The sequence below is a fragment of the Equus caballus genome, chromosome X (genome assembly GCF_041296265.1).
Source record: "Equus caballus isolate H_3958 breed thoroughbred chromosome X, TB-T2T, whole genome shotgun sequence".
Taxonomy (NCBI): Eukaryota; Metazoa; Chordata; class Mammalia; order Perissodactyla; family Equidae; genus Equus; species Equus caballus.
This window is the reverse complement of record NC_091715.1, coordinates 97961009-97986426: the sequence shown is the minus strand read 5'-3', so window position 1 is coordinate 97986426 and position 25418 is coordinate 97961009.

The window sequence follows — 25418 nt, the reverse complement described above, 5'->3', positions numbered from 1 at the left end:
GATTGAGCAAGCTTTCCATTACAATGCTTTTTCCCCTATGCTTGGCTGCCTGTTTATCTGGCAGTCCTGGGGATTCACTAATGAGACAATCCTTAAGCATAAGCACAATCAAAAACTATCTATAGAGTGTGATAAGTAGGTCACTGAAGATCACAGGTTTTAATATTGTTCATGATCATACTTTGGAAGGCATCTATGCGTGATATACTAAATTTTGTGTAAGATTTCTACTTAAATCCTGATAAGACCTGAATGATTTGCTGGTGTCCCAGTGCAATTCGTGAAGTCACTTTTCATTTATATAAGTCTCTTAACTACTTGCCTTGTTAGACTAATGTAGAAATGTATTGGTCTAACCTCAACAGATCCCAGTAGGAAACAAAAATAGATATTTCTATTCTATCCAGTATCCATTCAATTTTGATTATATCCTCCTAAATGAAGATTCAGTACCCATTCTCCTCCCCTTAGCTGCTAATATACAGAGATTGTCAGGCTTAATATGCCTTTCCATAGCTTACACATTATAGGTTAAAATAGTATTGTCCTTAATTATAGCAGATGAAACTATTTTTATGGAATCAATTTCAATTTTAAGAGTAATTTGAGAATTGCTAACAGTTTTTAAAGTTTTTGGTATTAAACCAATAGCAGTTTCCAAAGCTCAGATTTTTGAGGCTCAGACCATCAATTTTACTTCAGTTTGATTAAGTGTAAAAGTAATGACTGAAAGAGTTGCCTTAGGTAAAACTTCTAAGCCATATAGCACTACCTCCACTTTCCATCACATCATCCAAGGGGATCTCTGTGTGTATGATTATATTTGTGTGGGAATAGGTGTGAGTCTATGTGTGTGTGTCTGTGTCTATGTTGACTTTAGACCAAACCAGAATCCTGGAATGCCTAAGTACAAAAGGGAAAAGGGATTAACATTTATCAGAATATACTAAGTGCCTGAAGCTTTATACACAACATAAAATTTTATCCTTACAATAACTTCATGTTAATTATATCATTTCTTTTCGAGATGATAAAATTGAAATTCAGGTATGTTAAGCGACTTGTCCAACGTTGCACTATGTGGGGACTTTTATTTCTCTACTAAGTATCCAGTGCCTCCTTCTTCTAGTAATGGATGTTTTATGTTGTTTGACTGATAATGTTTCCCCTTCTACTTTCAGCCTCAGAGCTGAGGATATAACTCAGGCGAGACTAATCAGAGCATTACGTTCCTCTGCCCACAGTGATTTGTTCAAATATAAGTACAAGATCTAATCCAGACCAATGTAATTTATCCTGACACTTACACTGGAACTGTTGAGAGTTTCATCCTCCCTTTTCTCTGGAGATAGAAAGCTGTTATAATGTAAATCTAAAGCTGTGAGGGTCCACTTGCCTAAAAATGATGCTAACATAAAGAAAAGAAAGGACAATAGACTGAGATGGCCTAATGTCATCATTTGACCCCCTGAGTTCCAGCAATGCATGAAGCTAGGTTTATAGTCATAGATCTGATAGTAATAAGAGCAAATTAATTATTTTTTGTTCTTAAGCTTTTGTTGAATTTCTATCATTTAAAAAGTGATAACCCTGACTGGTACAGACTGAAGTTAAAGATAATTCTCTTTTTCTAAACTCTACCTACCTTTTAAGGCCCACTTTAAGTGAAATCTTTACTGCAGAGCTTTCCCTGACCATCTTTGCCTTCCAGATGTACTCTCTGCTTCCTAGGTGCAGTATACTTATTTTATAGCCCTTGTTACATTCTGTCCTGTACTAGTCCTTGAACTACTTATGTACTCCTTATTTCTTCCTACTAAACAATAAATTTTTAGTGAGAAAGAGTTTTTCTGTCATTTCTTGCAGCCTTTAAGTAAAAGTAACCTAAAATGCATCTCTTTTAGTAGTATTTGATAAATGTTTCCTAATAGTGTCTTTTTTCTTTATTTTTTACTTAAAACCGGAAGCTTTAAAGTGTTTTGCTTCCTAAGATAAATTTTGGAAAGCTTCAGGAAAAAATGGTTTGATGAAGATCATTAACTTACTTGAGGTAGACATATTCGAACACTCACAACATTGGGCTATATCTACATAAATATGTTTTTCATGTTATAGCCACCTTTTAAATTAATCCACCCAACTAAAACATAATTCCATGATTCAGGAACCATGCTCATAAATTCAATGAATTACATTTTTTTCTCATTTTTGTTTTTCAAATTTCTGTGTACCATGGGCCAAAGAGGGAAAACCTTCAAATGTTTTACAAAGATGCATTCTGGAAAATCAAAATGTTCAAGAGTTCTTCAAAATTAAAATAGAAACTATTGACTATGAACTATTGAAAACATTTAATCATTTCTAAAAGAACAGTTTTCACAAAATTGCTTAATTACTATAGTCTTAACAAATTGGTAAAACATAGACTCATATATAGAATCAAAGGAATAGGAAAAAGCCAAGTTTCCTCCAGATGTTTCAGTGGATCATCTCATGTACATCCTTATCACAAATCAGAAATCTGCTTCTTTAGGATCTCATGGTGGGTTATTGAAAGATGTCCTGAAAAATATACCACCATTGTATGTTCAGCAGGACTCATCCCGTTGAATGTACTTTCCATTCTAGAAGAAAAGTGGTTAATCAAATTCCAATAAACTAATAAAGAACCCCACCATGCTACCCTCCACTAAAAATTTAGTTAGAAGAACCCCAAAAGAATTTGTTAATTGCGGCTATTGAACTAATTACAAATACACTGCATATTTGATCTAAATACATGTAAGTCACAGAGCAAAATATTCTGCAGAGCTTGGGTATTGCTAGCTCATCCTTCCTGACATCTACTTGATGCTTAGAGGTTTTATACGCATGTGTGCTGGTCAGTCAAAGCTTTATCATACTTAAAACAAGAACTTGTTCCCAGGGCCTCATGCTTTTTTTTTTTTTTTTTAAAGATTTTTTTATTTTTTTCCTTTTTCTCCCCAAAGCCCCCCGCTACATAGTTGTATATTCTTCGTTGTGGGTTCTTCTAGTTGTGGTATGTGGGACGCTGCCTCAGCGTGGTTTGATGAGCAGTGCCATGTCCGCACCGAGGATTCGAACCAACGAAACACCGGGCCGTCTGCAGCGGAGCGCGCGAACTTAACCACTCGGCCACGGGGCCAGACCCCGCCTCATGCTTTTTAAATTCAAGCTTATATATGAATTCTTTCTTTATTCATCTCTTATTGGTAAGAAAATAAACTCTGTGACAACTTCCTTTAGTTTTGACTTTAAAATTAACACAGCATTTTTGAATTCTACCATAAATATTATAGTTCTAAACTGCATTCCTCATGTAGCACTTGAGATTCTGCGGTCACTTAATCATCTTTTGTGTAAAATCCTGATTAATGAAAAACTTATTTCTCTATTTTGAGAAAAAAAGTTTTACGAGTATTTTGTTTGTTTCTAAGGACATCAAAATTGCACACAGATTAAGATGGTTGTGAATTAAATTTGGAAGAAAAAGCACACTAAATTGAAAAGATCTTTACAAAAGTTAGTTTGCTACTTCCAGGCTGAAAGTTGACTAGTGTCCCTTTAATTTCAATTCCAGCTCCACCATCGTTAGGCAAAGTAAGTCTTCTCAATTACTCTTCTGCTTAATAAATGTGGCATTAGGAATAAACTGTTTGGTGAAGAAGTGTACATTGTATTAATTTAAGTTACTTCAGGGTTACAAACATTCTTTAATACTGAAAGTAAACGTATGGATTAAATAAATAAATAAATAATATAAGCTAGTATTTGTGGAAATTGTACTGTTAGCAAATTATTGTTCATATGTCTGGAATTCCAAATAGAAGTCTGAGGAAGACCATAGGCACCATGATAACATGTAAAGTTGAGAGGAAAAGGAATAGTCTATCTTTTGGAACATCTTCATTGTATGGAATAATTTGTTTTCTTAACACCACACTAACTGCAATGGAATTTGATTGAATGTTCACTTGTCTATTTCCTTCTCCTCAGCCCCAGCTTGCATCTATTCTAGTGTCATATATGTTGGACAATGGAGCCATCCTTAGAGTTGCGATTTTATAGTTATATCTTCTTTTTGCCTGAGTTTTTTGCATATGAACATAGAACATAGAAATTGCCACTGTAACTTGAGCCTTTCAGTCCACCTACCTGTCAACCAAAGCAACTAAAAGTGAAATTTGATCTTCTAGCACGCAGTCACACTACAAACTTGAACTAAGATGGCCAGCTTGTCTGTGTACCACATAGATCCTCAAAAGCAAGGATTAGTTGATTGACTTGGATGTTGATAAGGGGTTCTCATCTTAAATTTAAATTTAATTTAATGATGCAAATTAAATAATTTAAATTAGCACTATAATAAATATAAACATAAATAAAAATATAATAACATTTTTACCCTTGGCAATATTTGATTATTCAGTTAATTGTGCCAGGCATATTAATAGAATCTTCGTAATATTTTGCTTTTCAGCAAAGATTGATCCTAGGCCTTTGCATCTGATAGTGTTTCAGAAAATAAAATAATAATTTTTATTCTGTTTTGAAAACATTTTCCAAAAGTAAAGACATTTTTGATCATTTTTCTTTTTTTTCCCTGTGCCTTTTATTGCTTTATTATTTAAAGATTTCAACATTTTTTTATCTGGTTTTGGTTTTCATGACAAATTTCAGTGTCTTCTTAACTCTTATGTTAATTTTTATTGATCTACTTGTAATATTAAATATGCCATGCAACCAAAAATCAAATCAATCAATGAGGAAGGATACCTTTAGTTACTCTAGAAAGAAATAGATTGAATTATTGTAATACTTATTTTTACATAGAAAATGAAAAGAAGATAGTATAACTCATACTATTTTAATGAGCTACCTGGAGACTCCAAATATTTATTTTGGCACACTGTAGCATAAAATGAAGTAGATGTCTTACCTTCAAATCCCAAAGCCTGATTCTTAGCTCTAAGTCTTCAACTATACATAGAATCTCTGATCATACGCTGTCCTTGGACAGTGCTGGTGATTCTAGATTTTTTGGAGTAGAAGATGTAAATAATGTCTAAAATTTAATTTGTAAAATTCAATGTCGAATAGAATAAACGCATTTGGTACATCCATACAATGGAACGCTACTCAGCAATAAAAATGAATATAATACTAAAACATGCAATGACATATATGAAACAAAATCATTAATATTAGAGTGATTTCATCAAGATGGTGGAATAGGAAGCCCCAGAACAACCTTCTACCCATGGAGGCACCAGTTCAACAATACATAGGCCAATTCCTTTTGTGAGAAGTCCAGAATCCAGTTAAGAGACTCCTGAACCCTGGGTGAGGGATAAACCAGCTGCCTCAAACCTGGTAGGAAAATCCATGGCACTCACTCACCATACTCCCTCCCCCAGTTCAGTGTGGTGCAATAGGGAGAAAACTCTCACCTCCTGGTTTCTGCATAAGAAGGGAAAGAGAAGAGTGAAACATATATACAACAGTTAGACTTGTCAGGAGGCTGCAAGAGGGCCTGATTTCTGTCTTGCCAGCATCTGTGTGGATTGTTTAAGGCAACAGGTTGGAAGCTGCTGAGAACAAAGGCAACAGTTTAAACTAACATGCACTCTCTCACCATAGTATCCCCCACCCCAGTTGAATGTGGAAGGAGTGGAAGAAAATGCCCCCAACTCCTGGCTTCTCCTTGGGAAGGAAAAGTGTTGAAGCATATACCCAGTATTCTGGCTTTTTGGGGGAACTGCCAGAGGGACTGGTTTCTGTCTCACCTATTTCAGAGTATTGATGGGATCTGGCATATTCTAGATATCTTGGGGCTGCTGAGAACAAAAGAGAGATGGAGGGCTTGCTCCTACTCCAGAGGACCCATTGGACAGCAGACAGAGGCGAATAGAGATTGGCAGCCTCTCTCTCAGGGCCACCCAAGCGACTGGTTTCTGTTTCAATCGGCTCGGAGTGCTGAAGGGACTGGCATTCTCCACATTCTGAAGGGGCCACAGAGAGAAAAAAAAAATGCTGGACAGCTTTTGGCAGCTCCAGAAAACCTGCAGTACTGCATACAGACACAAGAGGAAGTAAGAGATTACAAAATCCTGGAAAAAAGGAACCTAGCAAATCCCTGCAATTGGGTATTTACACACAAAAGGGCAGAGAAGACTCCTCCAGAGAAAAGGCTCTTGAAACCCCCAGAATTTCTAGCTGAGCTGATTGGTGAAGGTCTTTCCTTGTATGAACCTAGTCCATAACTACTGGGAGAAGTGGCTGTTTTATCAAATGTGCAGATTACAACATAAAGTTACAAGGCACACAAAGAAACAGGGAAACATGGCCAGATCAAAGAAACAAAATAAATCTACAGAAACTAAGACTAAAAAAGCAGAGGTAAATGAATTATCTGACAAAGAATACAAAATAACCTTCATAAAGATGTTCAGCAAGCTCAAGGAAGCAATGCATGAACAAATGAGAATGCCAACAGAGAGATAGAAGACACGAAAAGAACAAAACAGAAATTTTGGAACTAAGGAATCCAATAACTGAATCAAAAAATTCACTACGTGTTCAACAGCAGACTTGATCAAGCAGAAGAAAGAACTTGGAAACAAATCGTTTGAAATTACCCAGTCAGAGGAACAAACAGAAAAAAGAATGGGAAAGAATGAAGAAAGTCTAATGGACTTATAGATCCCTATCAAAAAAACCCAATATATGCATTATGGGAGTCCCAAGAGGAGAAGAGAGAAAGGGGCAGAAGGCATATTCGATGAAATAATGGCCAAAAGCTTCCCAAATCTGGTGAAGGAAGTGGAAATCAAGATTCAGGAAGAACATAGGACTACAACCATGAAGATTCCAAAGAATGCCACACCAAGACACATTATACTCAAATTATCAGGAGTCAATAACAAAAAGAGAACATTGAAAGCAGTAAGAGAAAAGGAACTCATAATGCATAAGGGAACCCCCATAAGACTAACAGCAGATTTCTCAGCAAAAACCCTGCAGGTCAGAAAGGAGTGGGGTAATATATTCAAATGGCTGAAAGAAAAAAACTGCCTACCAAGAATACTGTATCTGACAAAACTATCCTTCAAAAGTGAAGGAGAGATAAATACATTCCCAGACAAATAAGAGCTGAGGGAGTTCATTACCACTAGACCTGCCTTACAAGAAATGCTAAAGGAACTCCCTCAAATTGAGATAAAAAGATGCTAAATAGCAGCAAAAAAGCATATGAAAGCATAAAGCTCCCTGGTAAAGGTAAATGCATAGACAAATACACAATACTGTGATACTGTAACAGGAGTACATAATTACTTTTCATTCTGATATAGAACTTGAAAACCAAAAGTGTAAAAATAGCTATAATTATAAAAATATGTTAATGGATACACAATGTAAAAAAGATGTAATTTGTGGCATCAATAACGTGAAATGTAGGGAAGGGGTAGTAAAAGTGTACAAATTTTGTATGCAGTTGAAGTTAAATGTTTATCAACTCAAAATAGATTGTTATAACTCTAAGATGTGTCATGTAAGCCCTGCAGTAACTACAAAAAAAATATCTACATAAGATACACAAAGGAACATAAGAGGGGCCAGCCCAGTGCACTCTGCTTTGGCAGCCCCGGGTTGACAGGTCAGGATCCTGGGTGCAGACCTACACACTGATCATCAAGCCATGCTGTGGCTGCATCTCACATAAAAAGTAGAGGAAGATTGGCACAGATATTAGCTCAGGGACAATCTTCCTCAAGTGGGGGAAAAAAAAAGAGGAAGATTGGCAACAGATGTTAGCTCACGGCCAATCTTCCTCACACACACACAAAAAGAATATAAGAAAGGAATCAAATCATGTCACTACAAAAAATATCAATGAATCACAAAGTAAGACAGCAGGAGAGGTATAGAGGGACAAAAGAGCTACAAGACAGAAGGTAAACAATTACAAAATGGCAAAAATAAGTCCTTCCCTATCAGTAATTGTTTTACATGTAAATGAATTAAAATCTCCAATCAAAACATATAGAGTGGCTGAATGGATTAAAAAAAAACAAAATCCAGGCACTGGCCCCATGGCATAGTGGTTAAGTCCAGTGCACTCTGCTTTGGCGGCCCGGGTTCATGGGTTCAGATCTTGGGAACAGACCTACACAACTCATTAAGCTATGCTGTGGTGGAAACCCACATACAACATAGAGGAAGAACGGCACAGATGTTAGTTCAGAGTCAATATTCTTCACACACACACACAAAAACACTAAAATCTAAAATTTGACTATATGCTAACTATAAGAGACCCACTTTAAATTTAGGGAAACACATAGACTGAAAGCAAAAGGATGCCAAAAGATATTCCATGCCATGGTAACCAAGAGAGAACAGGGGTGACCATACTTATATCAGACAAAATAGACTTTAAGTCAAAAAACGTCACAAGAGACAAAGGGCATTTTATAATAATAAGATGGTCAAGTCACCAGGAAGATATACCAATTACAAAAATATAGAACTCAACGTCAAAGCATCAAAGTATACTAATCAAATACAGACAAAACTGAAGGGACAAATAGATAACACCACAATAAGAGTAGGGGATTACAATACCCCACTTTCAATAATGGATAGAACATCCAGACAAATGATCAATAAGGAAACAGAACTTAAACAACACTATAGACCAAATGGCTGTAACAGACATATAAAAAACTTTCTACCCAACAGCAGCAGAGTACACATCTTCTCAAGCACACTCAGAATATTCTCCAGCATAAATCACATGTTAGATCACAAGACAAGTAGTAGCAAATTTAAGAAGACTGAATGTTACCAAGTATATTTTCTGACCACAGTGAGAATTTACGGAAAAACTGGTAAATTCACAAATACATGGAAATTAAACAGCACACTTCTGAAAAACCAATGGGTCAAGGAAGAAATCAAAAGGGAAATAGGAAACATCTTGAGACAAATGAAAATGAAAACACTTCATGCTAAAACTTACAGGATACAACAAAAACAATACTAAGAGGGAAGCTTATAATGGTAAATGCCTACAATGAAAAAACAAAGATCTCAATTAAACAACATAACTTTTGTTATGTTCAATAAACTATTGAAAGAAAAATGAACTAAACACGAAGTTAGCAGAAGAAAGGAAATAATATGGAATAGAGCAGAAATAAAAGAAATAGAGACTAGAAAAACAATAGGAAAAAATCAACAAAAAGAAGAGTTAGTATTTTGAAACATTGACAAAATAGACAAACCCTTAGATAGACTAAGAAAATTTGAGAGAAGATTCAAATAACTAAAATCAGAAATGAAAGAGGAAGCATTGTGACTGATGCCGCAGATATAAAAAAGTTTATGAAATTACTATGAACAATTACAAACCAATAAATCGGATAACTTAGAAATGGATAAATTCCTACAAACATACAAGCTACCAAGACTAAAATTTGAATAGACTTGTAACAAATCAGTAACCAAAAACTTCCTAATAAAAAACCCCCAGGACCAGATGGCTTCATAGGAAAGTTCTATTAAATATTTAAAGAAGAATTAAGGCCAGTCGTTCTGTCTTCCAAAAATTCGAAGAGAAAGGAACACTTCCAAACTCATTTTATGAGGCCAGCATTACCTTGATACCAAAGCCAGAAAAAGTCACTACAGGAAAACTACAAGCCAATATCTGTAATAAATATAGATGCAAAAATCCTGAAGAGAAAAAAAATACAAGCAAACCAAATTCAAGAACATGTTAAAAGGATCATACACCACGACCCAGTGGGATTTAGCCCTGTGATTCAAGCATGACTCAACATATGAAAATCAATCAATGTGATGCATCACATTAACAGAAGAAAGGGTAAAAATCACTTGATCATCTCAGTACATGCAGAAAAAGCATTTGACAAAACTCAACACACTTTTCAGATAAAAACACTCAACTGTACTGTAAATGGAAGGAAATCAGCTCAACATAACAAAGGTCATGTTTTTAAAGCTCACAGCTAACATTATGCTCATTGGTGTAAAACTGAAAGCTTTTCTTTAAAGATCAGGAACAAGACAAGGATGCCCACTCTCACCACTTGTATTTAACAAAGAACTGGAAGTCCTAGGCAGTGTAATTAGTCAAGAAAAATAAATAAAGTCACACAAATTGGAAAGAAAGAAGTAAAATTATATCTGTTCTCAGCTGACACGATATTATAGGCAGAAAATCCTAGTGACTCTACAAAAACACTGTTAGAACTAATACATGAATTTGATTAGCAGACATTTGGTCCTGTCCAAAACATCCATAAGGACATTTCGTCCACACCAAAGGGTCCTTGGAATTTGATCCTATCAAAAGTGTCCACGAGCATATTTGGTCCATGTCAAATGGTCCTTGATACTTGGTCCTGTCAAACACTTCCATGAGTAGAAAACCTCCCGGGGTTCAAATAATCCATAACATTTATTTATCCTTTTGGTTTACACAATTAATACATAAAAATGCTATCATATTTTATTGGTCCAATAATTGCGTTATGGCTGCATTGCCAATAATAACCCTTCTTGCCTTGGTAACCTTGCTGGTAATGGCACATGGGATTATGTAGATGGGTTGGGCTTTGAATCTTGCAAAAGAGTGAGATTTGTGTTAACTCTGCACATCAAGGAAGAGTCCTAAAGTTAGAGAAATGCACAGAGGACAAGTCAAGGATGGGATCTCACAATGTGTGGTGCATTAATATGTCACTGGGCATTTGGTTGGATGTGGCTGGGTCATTCAATAAAGTTAGTTTGGCAGGAGGAGCTTGTTCAAGCCTCCGTGTAAATGGACTGCTGCGAATGTATGATGTAAACACTTTACAGAACCTCTTGCTTGTTTGAGAAGAATGAGAACGGGTGTGGCTATCCTACCACATAGTGATCAGATATAAGGCCACCATGAGGGAGATATCAGTCATCTAATGAACCCCCTTAAAACTATCCCATCACCCACAGTTAATGGGTGATATTTCTCTTGAATTGATGTCCCATGAAGTACAACTGGAGTAGATTGCAAGAAGTGTCTGCTGCTATTTGGAGAGGTTTTAGTGGGTGTGACTCCCACACTTAACCTGCCAATCGTCTGGACCATCATACCCTCAGCTGATGCCTACCTACTGCCTGATCTAGCCTGGTCCAATGGGGTGTCAAATGCATAAGACATCAGTAAAGTTTCCCCTACCAGTAAACCAGTGACCATCCATCACACAGCTGCAAAAGAAAAACAATAACCTTTCCTCTGATGCTTGGCAATATGACATCTTTATTTGAACATTTTCAGGAGAATATAGCAGAAATAGTATACTCACAAAAAGAAAAGCCAACGCTACATTATAATGTTTTTTCTTACCATTTCTGTTCCTTTAACAGAGAAAGAAGTAAAAGGCACTGGTGCTGTGAAGAGAGAAGAATTTGCAATGCCCAATGCACAACTAGTCAGGATCTGGATAGCACCACAATCATTCAAGATGGGACAGGAAAACATCTGCACAATGTTGGTGTTGAAGGGGAAATAAGAAAAACCCTGAATAGGTTAAAACAACATGCAGAAGAAGAACCATATATTTATATATATAGTTTATGCATATAAACTTGCATTTTCATAGGAAAGAAATCTTGACATTAACCCTTCCTTGTGCATGATGGATTTTGAGATTGCAAATATGAGTGCAATTCAACTACTCCTACCAAATGCACAAGTAAAATGATGTTTGTTTCACTTTTCACAACAAGTGTGGTGGAAAATATCTTCTTTGGATAGAACATTTGAGTATATGACAACAGAAAGTAATACCCATAAGGGCGCATCTATGTTGTTTGGATTTCCATTTGTGACTTTGAGAGATGTAAATGAAACTTTTGAGTACATTGTGGAGAATGCAGAATAAAATTTAGATGACCTACTAGGTTATGTTGAGAGAGTTTACATCCATGGAAGGCATGACAGAGACAGACTAAGACCAGAAGCTTCAAGATTTCCACCAGAAACTTGGGCTGTTTATACATAAGTAGTGAATGATTGTCACAGGATAAACAACATAGTATAAGACTGGCACAGCAAATTTCAAAAGCTGATGGTAGTGTATTTGGAGATTCAATTTGGAGATTAATTGAAGTGTCAAAAGATGAACAGCAAAGGAATGAAAAAATCATCACCCAGCTTCTTGGTGGTCACACTCAAATACAGCCGCCAACTTCACAACAATACCAACAAAATCAAATTTCTATAACTGAACATTGATAATAGATATTGAATATAAAGCCAATACTCAGGTGGATATATACTTGAGAGAAATTGTTCATTGAATTAAGATAAACCTTGCCAAACTTCATGAGGAAGAAGAGCAAAAATAAATGTGAAACCAAAATACACCATGAATTACGCTAAAAATAACATAAACAAAATTTAAATGAAGTTAAATGTTTCTCTCATTTAATGAATCATATGCCAAATGTATCAATGGATGTTTTGGACTGGAGAAAATTTCAAGGACCTTTTCGGCATGGACCAGTTGTCTCAATGTATGCCTTAGACAGGACCAAATATCAAGGACCTAAGACCTTTTTGTCTTAGACCAAAAGTCTCAATGGATGTTTTGGACAGGACAAAACTTCAAGGACTTTTTTAGTGTAGACCAAAATTCTCCACGGACATTTTGGAAAAGACCAAATACTTTGCAAGGAAGGAAATCATCAAATTGCAGGATACAAAATCACCATGTAAAAATCAGCTGCACTTCTATACACTAACAACAAAGAATGTGAAAAGGAAATTAAGAAAACATTTCCATTTATAATAGTATCAAAAAAAGAATAAAATACCTAGGAATAAACTTAACCAAGGAGGAAAAAGAATTGTACACTGAAAACTACAAAACATTGCTGAAGGAAATTAAAGAAAACACAAATAAATAGAAAGACATCCCATGTTCACGGGTTGGAAGATTTAATATTGTTAAAATGTCCATACTACCCAAAGAGATCTATAAATTTAGTACGATCTCTATCAAAATCCCAGTGCATCTTTTGAAGAAATAGAAAAATATGATCCTAAAATTCATATAGAACCACAGAAGCCCTGAGTAACCAACACAATCTTGAGAAAGAAGAACAGAGATGGAGGCTTCACACTTCCTGACTTTAAACATACTACAAAGCTACAGTAATCAAAACAGTACGGTACTGGCACAAAAACAGTATGGTACTGGCATAAAATCAGAGCAATGAAACAGAGTAGAGAGATGAGAAATAAACTCACACATATATGTTCAAATGATCTCAACAAGAGTGCCAAAACTACACTATGGGAAAGGATACTCTCTTCAATATGTGGTGTTGAGAGAACTAGATATCCACATGAAAACAAAAATGAAACTGGACCCATATCTTATACTATATACAAAATAAACTGAAAAGGGATTAAAGACTTAAGCATAAGGCTTGAAAGCACAAAACTCCTAGAAGAAAACATAGGGAGAAATAGACATAACATTCGCTTTGGCACTGATTGCTTGTATATGACACCAAAAGCTCAGGCAACAAAAGCAAAATAAACAAGTGGGACTATATCAAACTGAAAAGCTTCTGTGCAGCAAAGAAAACAATCAACTGAAAAGGCAACCTATGGAATGGGAGTAAATATGTGCAAACCATATATCTGATAAGGGGTATATATAAAGAACTCCTACAACTCAATAACAAAAAACAAGTAACCCAATTGAAAAATGGACAAAATACTGGAGTAGACATGTCTCGAAAGAAGATATACAAACGGCCAAAAAGCACATAAAAAGATGCTCAACATCACTAATCATGAGGGAATTTTAAATTAAAACGACAATAAAGTATCACTTCATACATGTTAGGATGGCCATTGTAAAAGTGCACACACACACACACAAGTGATGGCAAGGATGTGGAGAAATTGGAATATGTGCACTGTTGATTAGGATGTAAAATGGTACAGCTACTATGGAAAATAGTATTGAGGGTCTTCAAAAAGTTAAAAGTAGAACTGCCGTATGATCTAACAATCGCTCTTTTGGGTGTTTATTCAAAAGAATTGCAAACAAGATCTTGAAGAGATATCTGCAGTCCCATGTTCACTGAAGTAGTATTCACAATAGTCAAGAGGTAGAAACAATCTAAATGTCCATCACTGAATGAACAGGTAAAGAAAACGTAGTATGTGTGTGTACATATACACACATTCTGAATATTATTTATTATTTAGTCTTAAAAATGAAAGATACCCTGTCATATGCTACAACATGGATGATCCTTGAGGACATTATGCTAAGTGAAATAAGCCAGTCACAGAAGTACAAATACTGCATGATTTCACTTATATGAGGTATCTAACATAGTCAAACTCATAGGAAACAGAAAGTAGGGTGGTGTTTGCCAAGGGCGAAGCGGAGGGGAAATGGAGAGTTGTTATTTGATGAGTATACAGTTTCAATTATGTGAGATGAAAAAGTTCTAGATACCTGCAGTACAACAATGTGCATGTAGTTAGTAAAACTGCACTGTACGCTTAAAAATTTGTTTAGAGGGTAGATCTCACGTTATGTATTTTTTACAATACAAAAAAAAATTATATTGAGTTAAAGAAGTCAAACCAAGAGGAATACATAACATCTGATTCTTTTTATATGAAGGCCAAGCACAGACAAAACAATGGTGATAGAAATCAGAAAGTGATTGCCTTGGGTGAGGGAGGGGTTGATGACCAGAAGAGGGCATGAGAGAACTTTCTGTGGTAATCTTATTTTGAGGTGTAGTGACATGCGTGTGTCAAATTGTAACGATTCATTGAAATAAACCGTAAGATCAATTTATTGTATATATTATTCCTTAAAAGAAAAAGAAATAAAACATGTTAAACAGTTTTCCTTTTCAGAGGTTAAATAGGTTATCTTTCCTCCATAGAAAAAAAATAAACATTGCTAATGAAAAATCATTATACCCTGTGCATGATCAGACGAAAGAAATGATACATCCAGGTATAGAAAAATTGGGTGTAAGTTAAAAAAAAAAACTGTCTCATATTACATGAAGGCTGTAAATAGGAATGAAAAGTGGAAGTGGGAAATTGGATTATAATGTTTATCTCAAAAGTTGACAATAAAAGTTTATATAAACAATCAGTGTTATCCTGTAGCATATTTTAGAAAATGTACATGAGAACAGAGTGCATTTTCAGCTACTATCAATAGGTCTGCAAGCAGTAGGTCTTAAATAAGTAGTAGAACCTTGGATAACAACTGAGAAGGTAGAACTATGGAGTAAGATACAGGAACACATAAATGCCACACCCAAGAAAGAGGCCAGGGTCAGAAACTGGGAAACAGAAGATTAACAAACCCAAAGCCAGGCTCAGATAGATGTTGAGCTTGAGGTTAAAACTTTAAAAAATTAAAAGCTGAAGGTTTCTTTTTTTTTAAAGGCAAATAGGAAATATTTTTCTTTCAAAATACAGTTCTCATGCTTACAGCAGTAGCTTCACTCTTGGGTATAGCTAAAATAGCACAAAGATCCAGAAACCAGATACAAACTCTGAACAACAGCGATTCAAAAACAGTCAAGGTTTATAATGCAAACAGCCATTCCTTTAAACCTGCAACTGAAAAGCAATCATAATAAATATATTAAATTCTACCTGAGGCAAAAGAGAAATTTATTGATATTGGTTTGACCACAGGGGAAGACTTTTAACAGAGCAGAGCAAAAAGAAGGTTGTAGTTTGGGAGAAGCTATTATTTGTATGGTTTATACTATATACTGTGTTAGAAAATTCGTGAGACATGTCTATATACTTGTCTCCAAAATGACCAGAGATGAAGAATAGGTGCACAGCTGGGTCACATTCCATCTTGTATTATATGTAATCTGTCAGTATTTAACTTGTCATTTAGCCATTCAAAATAAACACAAATTACAATGCCCCAGGAGTTTATTAAGGATCAACTCTGACTCGGATTAAAATAACGAAGGTCAACACTTACAAACACTTACAACGGAAGTTTGGGAGGAAATAAACAAGTTAAGTTTTACACACACACACACACACAACAAAAACTTCCATTTTCCCATATAGTGTAGGTTCCAAGTACTGTAGCATCGGTTTAAAGTCTTGCTCATCTAAACAAGCCAAAGCACAAATCCATGATAAATGTTTCTTACAATTTCGGCATTGTAAGCACAACTTGTAAATTTTCTCACAGAAGAACTGTGAGACTAGAAATCTACTTTAAAGAAAGTGTAGCAGCATGGCAGCATGGAAGTTTAAGCAGTCATAAAGAAATATATAGTTTTGAATAAAGAGAGTTACTGGAGAATTTTATGTTCTACAACATGAAAAGTTGTTAACATTTCACTTTTCCAATATGTTGTAATATTTTATGTATTATTAGGGTATGTTTTTGATGTGCATTCTTTCTTTTTCTTTTATGAGCTTTTTGCTCTCCAAATATTTACCCAGAGTAGTATAAAATGTGATTATCTAGTCCCTCTACCATTTCCTGTAAGTACAAATCCTTTTTAAAAAGAAAAATATATTATCAAGTATCTACTTTTGCAGACCCCAGCAGTTTTATTGAACAGCAAATGTTCATTAGTATGCGCTGATATGAAGACAATCTTACTGACAATTCCCAGAGTGTTCCCTCTTTCATAAACAGATTGTTGATGGCTGATGCATAATCCATCTGAGCATTGCCATAAAGAGAAAATATCACAAAATGTGCATAGGGCTTCATAGAAATGAGGGCCAAAAGTTTCAATAGATAGGAAGAGAATATTCACACGTGCACGCACACAACTATGTTCGTTACTTAGATTTGACTGATGCTATTTGCAGAAAATTGACTCCTGTTGTGTTTTTTTATTGAATAGATGTGCCTTAAAATGGGTTTCATTCAGTTCTCTTAAATGGGACTCTTTATTCAATCAAAGAAAAAATACTGTAATCCATACCAAAGCGATAGCATGGTTTTGAGAGTTTAGCTATTCTACCAATGCCAAAGCATTCAGATGAAATGTAAGGAAATTCTGTTAATCATACATGTGTTTTACTATTTGGTGCCAACCAGCCAGATGTTCTAAATATGTGGATGTTTTGGCATCACATAAAATAAGTAGAAAGAATCCCTGATAATCCCTGGTAATTAACTCATTCATGTATCTATTCTTTCTACAAATATTTATTTTACACCTATTATAAGCAATGTGCTGTGTTAGGTGTTGTCAAGGAAGCATAGGTGTACAGGGATCAGAACCTGTGTTCAAGAAGCTTACGATTAGAGGGGTAGAATGTGGACAGAAGACAGAACGGGGTCAATGATTTAAGAGGCTAAAAATTGTCATGAGCATTAATAGATAAGATAGCCTTCCAAATTTGATGATCAAAGTAGTTTTAACCTGAAATCTGAAAGAGTGGATAATAGTTTTATAATCAATGGCTAAGAATACAATAGGAAACGTACACAAAGAAATTTATGTAAGAAAATTCCATGTGCATTCATGAAGTGTTGTAATCTGAAGGAATAGTAAAAGATAAAACTGAGGACGTAAGTTTGATTTATATTGGAAAGGATTTTGAATGTATAATTTGTATTTTATTTTTAAGTGACAAGACGCCATTAAATGCCATGTACTATGCTAAAAAGGGTTTTAGAAAATCAATTCCTTACAAAAATAATTTTCCTTCCTTCGTCTTCAATTTTTCTATCTGGCGAATAAGAGGGAGAGATTATATCATCTCTAAGATGCCTTCAGGGTTCGAAAAGTATGAAAAGAAGATTTCATTTGGTCAGCAAGAGAATTCCATGCAAGGATCATGAGCATGAGATCGTAATACTCTAGGAAGTCATATCTGTGATTGACATGCAGGATGCCTTGAATAAAGGGAGAGCATTTAGAGGGCTTTCGTGACTGTCTTCACAGAGCCTGATCTGGGATGACAACATTGAAAATGGTAATGGATAGACATGAAAGACTCTTGTTTATTTGTCGGTCAGAAAATTGTACACGGAATCAGTCTATTTTTCACTTTCCTTCTAATCAGTTACAGCCAGATCATTTAAATTTTTATAGTAGAACTTCTAAATATGCGGAGTAAGACTCATAGTTCCTGTACTGCCATATGGGAATGTCTAGGAAGTCTTGTTGCTTTTTTGGGGAGTGGAGGGGTATTTAGCAATGCTGTGATGAAAGATACTTTAAGAACAAAGTATTATCACTTTGCATGTTTTCTGTCATTCACATTTACTAGTGGGCATTTTTGTGAAAATTCGGTTACCACTCTTATCCTCATGTAAAATACGTATTAGACTATGCCTGTGTGACAGAACAAAGCAGAGATCAACATAACACAGTCATAATAGCTCAATGAGCAATGAGATATTGTGTTTATTTTTTATATAAAGATATGTTTCACACTCTCCCATTTCCAGTGGGAGCCCCTTCTCGCTTCATAAGCCAAATACTAAAAGAAAGAAAGAAAAGCGCTCCATATTAACAAGAAAGAAACACAATTTGCACTGATTTGGGAAACGGCTATATCAAAATTTGAAACTTCAGCCATGGAATGGCTCTGTGCTGAAATTCGCTTTAGTTTTCTGTAAATATTAGAATAATGATATCATTAAAATGTATTGTGCATATCAAATGAAACAATGAATAAAAGGCCCAGCTCAATGGCTGACGCATAATACATATAGTAGTTATTATTAAAAGCACTCATAAATAAATTGTAGCTTTTAGGTTGTCTTTGCAAGCGGATATGAGTGGGATGAAAGAGAAAGCCTGACAAAGAAGGTATTTAGGAGCAATGAATGGCCACAGGACAATTGCTCTTCTCGTGTCATTTCCAGAAATCAGAAGGATAGTTGAAAATAGGAGTCAAGACAGCACCAGGAACTATTCCTAAAGACTGGGAACACATTTAATAGTTGATTTATTAATGCTTATAAATTAATGTGCTTTAAGTCAAGTTTTTGCTTTCTATTTATAATCAATTCTTCCTGTAGAGACTGAACATGTTAAATATATATGGTCTTAACACTCTTGCCCATACTGGCAATTATTAATAATATGATAGTGTAAGTTAATGAATGTGTTCTTCTTATGTATACTTGTCTAAGCCAAATATGACAGAGATGAAAAATTGGAAAAACAATTAATTTAGGCACTGAATTAAGAAATCTGAAAGAGATAATAAAATATGGAGAAAAGCCAATTGTTTCAAATTAGATCAAATTACTAGTGTTTTCAGTGAGTACCTGAGTCCTTGGTTATTTGAAGTTAATTTCTAGTCTCCAAAGAACTAGATATGATAGGAGATTCATATTAGCAAATCAGAAATATCCAGTTCCTTAAGAAAAAGTCTTTTATATATGGTGAAATAAAATTTTATATTGTTTTCTAAATATGAAACTCGTTTACTTACCTGTACTTCCTTCTTATAGTAATCATAGATTTTTTCTTTTTCCTGGTGAGCCTAGAAATCTGTAATCTTTAACCTTTAGGCTACAAAAATTTTGGAGTGCCTCCGTGCTGTCAGCAGACATGATGCCATGGAGAACTCTGATTGTGATAGTGATTAATATTGTGTTACTCCCCAGACTGTCTCTGTAAGTTTCATGATGAATTGCAGTTACAAATTTTCATTGCACTTTAATGGTTGATTTACTGATGTTTATAAAATGAAAGGTCAATTCAATAGTTGAAAATAGTTGTAATAGCATTGATAGTGAATGAATACTTGTTTGTAAAAAAGGGAAAAAACAGAAAATCTGGCTGATAAGGTCATAAAGCTGAACAGCTGAATACGTCTAATTGCCCTGTTTTCTTCCAAAGGCCATAAAGTTTGTCACATTTTCTAAATGCCAGAGTTGCAGTATCATGTATAGAAATATACACAGTATCAAAGATAGGAGTTCAAAGGAAAATGGAAAAGGGACTTTGAATGCATCCTCCTCTATAAATTATCTGATGAAAAAGGCTTAAGGAAAGTCTGAAGTCAATGTTGACTAAGAATAAAAAGAAACATATTGCAAGAAAGGAAAATATTTATGAATTATTTAAGCACCTAGATCGATCTGGTTTTAGATGTCTACATTTTGACAATATTCACATTTCATTTTGTTCATAAGACAGAAAGGAAGAAAGGGAAGAAATTATTTGCAAGATGTCTGAAAGTCTGTGCCTGCATTTAGTATTTATTTTTCTTTCAAGTTTCCGTTTTGATGCTCAAGTATTTTTATTTTAGGACAAGAAGCACTTTACAGTGCCAGCCCATGGCTCTAGTATTTCCCAGAATGTACTGAAGTTACTACTTTCCACTATGTTTAAAAATTGACTTATTGATGTTCTTAAAACACTGCACTTATAATTACTTGATAATTATAATTATGTATTTCCTTTCAATTTTCAGTGTCAGATTAAAAAAAACTATTACCCCAGGTCATATAGGTTTTTTTCCCTATTTTCTTCTTAAAGTCTTGTAGTTTTATTTTTTGCCTTTATATCTTTATATCTTTATATCTATATTAGCAAATCAGAAATATCCAGTTCCTTAAGAAAAAGTCTTTTATATATGGTGAAATAAAATTTTATATTGTTTTCTAAATATCATTACTCTTGTGGGTTTATTTGTGGACTCATTATTTTTGCTTAATTGGGTTATGTGTTTATTCCTTTGCCCAAACCACATACTCTTAAGTCTTAAAATTGGGCAGTGTGGTTCCTCCAACTTCATTCTTCTTTTTCAATTGTTTTACATATCCTAGCTCCTTTCTTTTTCATACATATTTTAGAATCATCTTGTTTTTATCTCCAAATAATCTTTCTGAGATTTTAATTGAAATTGCATTAAGTTTGTAGATCAATTTGGGGAGAGTTGATAGCTTTAACATGCTGTCTTCAAATCTATGAGCATAGTATATCTTTTCATTTATGATGTTGATTTCTTTTATCACGGTTTGCAATTTTCAGCATAGAGATCTTGAACATGTTTTGTTAGATTTGTACCTAAACATTTCATTTTTTGGAGAGAAAGATTTCTCCATGAAGCTATAATCCGTTGCAATTATTTTTCTTAAATTTCAGTTTCCAATTGCACCTTATTAGTATACAGATATACACTTGATTTTGGTGTGTTGACCATATATCCAGCAATATTGTTAAACTCACTTATTAGTTCTAGATTTTTTTATAGATTCACTGAGATTTTCTGTCTAGACAATCATGTCATCTGCAAATACGGGCAGTTTTAGTTCTTCCTTTCTAATCTGTATTCCTTTTATTTCTTTTCTAGCCTCATCACACTGGCCAGGATTTCCATTATGATGGGAGTGGAGAGAGCAGTCATCCTTCCTTTGTTTTCAATTTTAAAAGGAAAACATCCAGTTTTTCAACTTTAGTATGATGTTAGTTGTAGATTGTCTTCTAGACGCAATTTGTCAGATTGAGGAGATCCCCTTCTAGTTCTAGTTTTCTGAGTGTTGTAGATTTTTTATCGTTAGTGTATGGTCAAGTGCTTTTTCTGCATCAGTAGATACGATCATGTTGTTTTCTTCTTTAGCTTGTTAATAAGATGTATTGCATTGATTTATTCTTGAATATTGAACCAGCCTTGCAATCTCAAAATAAAATATTAGCAAAAAAGTTTGTGGGTCTACAGTCATGAGAGCTATTGGACTGTAGTTTCCTTTGTTTGTAGTCTGTCTGGTCTTAGTATCAGGGAAATGCTGGGCTCACAAAATGGGTTGAGAAATGTGTCTTCCTCTTCTAGTATTTGGAAGAAATTGTTATTTCTTCTTTAAATGTTTTGTAGCGTTTGCCAGTGAAACCACCTAGGTCTGGTGATTTTTTTAAAGAGAGTTTTGAACTACCAATTCAGCACTCCTAATAATCATATTACTATTTATGTGATCTATTTAACCTTGGGTGAATTTTGGTAGTTTATCGTTTTTGAGGAAATGGTCCTTTTCATATAAGTTGTTGAAAATATGCTCATACAGTTGTTCATAATATTCCCTTACTATCCTTTTAACATCTTAGGAGTATGCATTCACATCCACTCTTTAATTCCTAATGATGCTACTTTGTATCTTCTTTCTTTTTGTTTTTGTCTGGCTTGATATGTTTTATCAATTTTGTTGATCTTCTCAAAGAACTGACTTTTGTTTCTTTGGTTTTCTCTTATTTTCCAGGTTTTAATTTCACCGAGTTTTGTTTTATATTTATCATTTTCTTCTTTTTGCCCACTTTCAGATTGTTTTCCCTTTCTTTTTCTAGTTTCTTAAATAAGAATCTAGATTTTTAGGTTTAGACCTTTCTTCTTCTAATATAAGCATTTAGTGCTGTAAATTTACCTTTAAGCATTGCTTTGGCTGTGTCACACAAATATTAACATGTGTTTAAATTTCATTCAATTTTAGATATTTTCTTATTTCCCTTGAGAGTTTCTTGTTGATAAGTGGATTAGTAAGAAATTTGTTGTTTAATTTCCAAGTACTTTGAGATTTTCCTGTTATCTTTCTGTTATTGATGTCATGCTTAATTTCATTTTTGTCAGAGGACATACTTCATATTACTTCAATTCTTTTAAATTTTTTAAGATTTAGTTTATAAACCAAAATATAATCTATCTTCATTAATGTTCCATGTGCACTTAAAGGAATGTCTATTCTACTTTTTTGGGGTAGAGATCACAATAGAAGTCAATTATATCTGACGATTGAATGTGTTATATAGTTCTTTGATATCCTTGCTGATTTTCTATTAGTTCTATCACTGAAAGAGGAGTGTTGAAGTCTCCAACCAGAACTGTGGAATTATTTATTTCTCCTTTTAGTTTTGATAGTTTTTGCTTCGTGTATTTTGAACCTTTCTTGTTTGTTTCCCCAGAAACATTCAAGCAGGATAAAGATCTCACCATTGAAGAAGACTCCTTTCTTGTTTCTATGGCATATATGTATATTACACTCATAGTCTGAAACTCTAGGAACACAAATATATGAAAAAAGATAGATTATAGGGGCTGGCCTTTTGGCATAGTGGTTAAGTTTGGTGTTCTCCACTTCAGCTGACCAGGTTTACAGGTTTGGATCCCGGGCACAGACCCCCACCACTCATCAAGCCATGCTGTGGTGGCGACCTACATACAAAATAGAGGAAGATTGCCACAGACATTAGCTCAGGCCCAATCTTCCTCAAGCAAAAAGAGGAAGATTGGCAACAGATGTTAGGTCAGGGCCAATCTTCCTTACCAAAAAAAAAAAAAAGGTAAATTTTATATTCTCAGATTTTCTCAATGGGGTTAAAGATAGCAAAAAACATGACTTGTGTTCTCTACATAAAATTATTAGCACTTCCTTAATCCTGTCTTCTTTATTTTTATTTTTTGCACAAATACTCACCTTGTAAATATATTTGACAAGGGTTTTATTGTTTAAATAGTATCAGCAGTTTTATTATGTATATACATGTATATATATTATATGTATATACACAATTTCCTCCATCTTAAATTACTTCTGTTTTTTATAGATCTTCCAATTTTCCTTTCTAACAGATATATTTTTAAAAACCATCCATGGATTGGTTACACAACTCATGCATTCTTGATTATATTGGCCTATTTTGCCCTTTTTCATCTTTAGGCTTAATTAAGTTGTGTTTTATTGAAATTCTTAAGTTTCTTAAATATTTCAAATTTTTGGCATAAGGTTAAAGAAATCCTTATGCAATACATTCAAAAGTTCGAAGGAAAGCCCGACATCCCTGCAAAGTCACCTTCTCTAAAATCTCAGAATGCTGCCTGGCTTCTTTTATGCTCATACAGCTCTTCATATTAGATGATACAAATTTCAACTTTTTAATCACAACTACTTCATTCTCTCCCAACAAACATTTGGAATAATTTCCATCTCATACAATTTAAGAGAGGGAAGCTCTGTTCTGTTTGTAAAATGTGCATTTATATCACTGATATCACAGCCAGTATATGAGTGATTAAAGCCTCCACAATTTAACTTCAAACCTATTTCACGCTTCTCTCACCAGCAAAAGGATTTCCTAACCTGCTTTTCCTCACTGCTTTTTAGCTCTGTAATAACATTGATAATATGGCCGTCATTACCTTCTAAGCTCTTATGTGTCGGTTAAAATATTTGTATTATTATGACTCTTTGCAGATTTAGCACTTTTTTGCCACTTTCATCAACCTGCTTTCTCTATTATTCCCCCATTTTCCTAGGAGATTGTTTCTTCAGTTTTACATTTTCTGCTTTTTTATATTACTGAATCTTTAAAATATCTAATGAAAATCGTACAATACTGAGTTATGGGTCTTCAGAGGACTTAGAGGACTAATTTTCATTTTTCTTATTAGCCATTTATCTTCTAACTTTGCTATGTCCTCAATGGAATGTCAAGTTCTGGAGGATAAGAGCTATGACTTTTTTATGCAAGACACACAGATTAACTCTTTTGTACATCATACATCTGCAAAACAATAAATAAAAATAGATATTGCCTGAGGTAAATCCTATTAGAATGTAAAGAGTTTTCTGAAATGTTAGCAATAATAACTTATAGTGTTCCTCTTCAAACAACTTATACACTCTAACAAGAGAATAACATAATTGTGACACTGGCAATTCTTGGAAAGATCAGTCAAACACTGATGTCTTTTTTTTAAAAAAAAAACTGGCTTAATATTTAGAATCACTTTCATGACTATTCTCTGATATTTTGAGAGTTTAGCAAATAGCTTCACTTTGAAGTTTTATATAGTCTAACTTTAATATGAGTCTTGCCTACCAGGCAATTTTCCATAATGTTAGGAAATCTATCTGCCCACATTCTGCCAAACACTCTGGAGTTTGCATGTATTTTCTCTGAAATTATCCTATTTGCTTAAAAATTACCCAAAATATTCCCTTTAAGGCCTGCATAATCCCTAACTCATCTCTAAAATCTTACTGATGGATGAATCACGTCACAACTGGTGTGTTTTGAAAATAACAAATCAAAACTAAACAACAGCAACATCAATACATCTTTTGCACCTTTATAAACAATGTTAGAAATTCTAGATTCCCATCTCTCTATTCTAGCAGTGGCAACTCCAAGACAGAGTTGACTCCTAAGAATGAAATGTAAAAGAATAATAATTTAATAATTCTTCATGTTTTGTTTCCTAGGTCCCTGTCAAATCTTGGGAGGTAGAGGGAGCTCATGTGGGACATGGAGACGATGGACAACACCACACCCTTGCTTTAAGAATAGGTTGACTCCCAGCCTCTCCCAGTTGCACAAAGCCG